Genomic DNA, 3,802 nt, shown 5'->3' on the forward strand with positions numbered 1-3,802 from the left:
TGATACCAAAACCAGACAAAGATACTACAAAAAAAGAAAATTATAGACCCATATGACTGATGAATATAGATGCAAAAATCCTCAACAAAGTACTAGCAAACAGAATCCAACAACGCATTCAAAGGATCATACACCATGATCAAGTGGGAGTTATGCCAGGGATGCAAGGATTCTTAAATATATGGAAATCAATCAATGTGATTCATCATATTAACAAATTGAAGAATAAAAACTATATGATCATCTCAGTAGATGCAGAAAAAGCTTTTAACAAAATTCAACACCCATTTATTATTTAAAAAACTCTCCAGAAAGTGGGCATTGAGGGAACCTACCTCAACATAATAAAGGCCATATACGACAAACCCACAGCAAGCATCATTCTCAATGGTGAAAAACTGAAAACATTTCCTCTAAAATCAGGAACAAGACAAGGATGTCCACTCTCACCACTATTATTCAACATAGTTTTGGAAGTCCTAGCCACGGCAATCAGACAAGAAAAAGAAATAAAAGGAATACAAATTGGAAAAGGAGAAGTAAAATTGTCAATGTTTGCAGGTGACATGATACTATACATAGAGAATCCTAAAGATGCCACCAGAAAACTACTAGAGCTAATCAATGAATTTGGTAAAGTTGCAGGATACAAAATTAATGCACAGAAATCTCTTGCATTCCTATACAATAATGATGAAAAATCTGAAAGAGAAATTAAGGAAACACTCCCATTTACCATTGCAACAAAAAGAATAAAATATCTAGGAATAAACCTACCTAGGGAGAGAAAAGGCATGCATGTTTTGCACAGCAAAGGAAACCATAAACAAGACGAAAAGACAACCCTCAGAATGGGAGAAACTATTTGCAAATGAAGCAACTGACAAAGGGTTAATCTCCAAAATTTACAAGCAGCTCATGCAGCTCAATATCAAAAAAACAACCCATCCAAAAATTGGCAGAAGACCTAAATAGACATTTCTCCAAAGAAGATATACAGATTGCAAACAAACACATGAAAGAATGCTCAACATCATTAATCATTAGAGAAATGCAAATCAAAACTACAATAAGATACCATCTCACACCGGTCAGAATGCCCATCATCAAAAAATCTAGAAACAATAAATGCTGGAGAGGGTGTGGAGAAAAGGGAACCCTCTTGCACTGTTGGTGGGAATGTAAATTGATACAGCCACTATGGAGAACAGTATGGAGGTTGCTTAAAAAACTAAAAATAGAACTACCATACGACCCAGCAACCCCACTACTGGGTGTATACCCTGAGAAAACCATAATTCAAAAAGAGTCATGTACCAAAATGTTCATTGCAGCTCTATTTACAATAGCCAGAACATGGAAGCAACCTAAGTGTCCATCGACAGATGAATGGATAAAGAAGATGTGGCACATATATACAATGGAATATTACTCAGCCATAAAAAGAAATGAAATTGAGTTATTTGTAGTGAGGTGGATGGACCTAGAGTCTGTCATACAGAGTGAAGTAAGTCAGAAAGAGAAAAACAAATACCATATGCTAACACATATATATGGAATCTAAGGGAAAAAAAAAAGGTCATGAAGAACCTAGGGGTAAGATGGGAATAAAGACACAGACCTACTAGAGAATGGACTTGAGGATATGGGGAGGGGGCAGGGTAAGCTGTTACAAAGTGAGAGAGTGGCATGGACATATATACACTACCAAACGTAAAATAGATAGCTAGTGGGAAGCAGCCACATAGCACAGGGAGATCAGCTCGATGGTTTGTGACCACCTAGAGGGGTGGGATAGGGAGGGTGGGAGGGAGGGAGACGCAAGAGGGAAGAGACATGGGAACACATATATATGTATAACTGATTTACTTTGTTATAAAGCAGAAACTAACACACCATTGTAAAGCAATTATACTCCAATAAAGATGTTTAAAAAAAGAAACAACTATGTAAGAATCATTTTAAAAAGAAAAAGAAAACTATAAGACACTGATGAAAGAAAGTAAAGATGATACCAACAGTTGGAGAGATATATCATGTTCTTGGATTGGAAGAATCAATACTGTGAAAATGACTATACTACCCAAAGCAATCTACAGATTCAATGCAATCCCTATCAAATCACTAATGGCAGTTTTTACGAAACAAGGACAAAAAATCTTAAAATTTGTATGGAGACACAAAAGACCCAGAATAGCCAAAGCAGTCTTGAGGGAAAAAAACAGACCTGGAAGAATCAGACTCCCTGACTTCAGACTATACTACAAAGCTACAGTAATCAAGACAATATGGTACTGGCACAAAACCAGAAACATAGATCAATGGAACAAGATAGAAAGCCCAGAGACGAACCAAAGCACCTATGGTCAACTAATCTATGACAAAGGAGGCAAGGATATAAAATGGAGAAAAGACAGTCTCTTCAGTAAGTGGTGCTGGGAAAACTGGACAGCTACATGTAAAAGAATGAAATTGGAACACTCCCTAACACCATACACAAAAATAAACTCAAAATGGATTAGAGACCTAAATGTAAGACCGGACACTATAAAACTCTTAGAGCAAAACATAGGAAGAACACTCTTTGACATAAATCACAGCAAGATCTTTTTTGACCCACCTCCTAGAGTAATGGAAATAAAAACAAAAATAAACAAATGAGACCTAATGAAACTTCAAAGGTTTTGCACAGCAAAGGAAACCATAAACAAGACGAAAAGACAACCCTCAGAATGGGAGAAACTATTTGCAAATGAAGCAACAGACAAAGGATTAATCTCCAAAATATATAAACAGCTCATGCAGCTCAATATTAAAAAAACAAACAACCCAATGCAAAAATGTGCAGAAGAAAGACGTAAATAGACGTTTCTCCAAAGAAGACATACAGATGGCCAAGAAGCACATGAAAAGCTGCTCAACATCACTAATGATTAGAGAAATGCAAATCAAAACTACAGTGAGGTATCACCTCACACCAGTTAGAATGGCCATCATCAGAAAATGCAAACAACAAATGCTGGAGAGGGTGTGGAGAAAAGGGAACCCTCTTGCACTGTTGGTGGGAATGTAAATTGATACAGCCACTATGGAGAACAGTATGGAGGTTCCTTAAAAAACTAAAAATAGAATTACCATATGATCCAGCAATCCCACTACTGGGCATATACCCTGAGAAAACCATAATTCAAAAAGAGTCATGTACCAAAATGTTCATTGCAGCTCTATTTACAATAGCCAGGACATGGAAGCAACCTAAGTGTCCATCAACAAATGAATGGATAAAGAAGATGTGGCACATATATACAATGGAATATTACTCAGCCATAAAAAGAAATGAAATTGAGCTATTTATAATGAGGTGGATAGACCTAGAGTCTGTCATACAGAGTGAAGTAAGTCAGAAAGAGAAAGACAAATACCGTATGCTAACACATATATATGGAATTTAAGAAAAAACAATGTCATGAAGAACCTAGGGGTAAGACAGGAATAAAGACACAGACCTACTAGAGAATGGGCTTGAGGATATGGGGAGGGGGAAGGGTGAGCTGTGACAAAGTGAGAGAGTGGCATGGAAATATATACACTACCAAACGTAAAATAGATAGCTAGTGGGAAGCAGCCGCATAGCACAGGGAGATCTCGGTGCTTTGTGACCGCCTGGAGGAGTGGGATAGGGAGGGTGGGAGGGAGGGAGATGCAAGAGGGAAGAGATATGGGAACATATGTATATGTATAACTGATTCACTTTGTTATAAAGCAGAAACTAACACACCATTGTAAAGCAATTATACCCCAA

Source organism: Lagenorhynchus albirostris, chromosome 7 (genome assembly GCF_949774975.1).
Source record: "Lagenorhynchus albirostris chromosome 7, mLagAlb1.1, whole genome shotgun sequence".
Classification (NCBI taxonomy): domain Eukaryota; kingdom Metazoa; phylum Chordata; class Mammalia; order Artiodactyla; family Delphinidae; genus Lagenorhynchus; species Lagenorhynchus albirostris.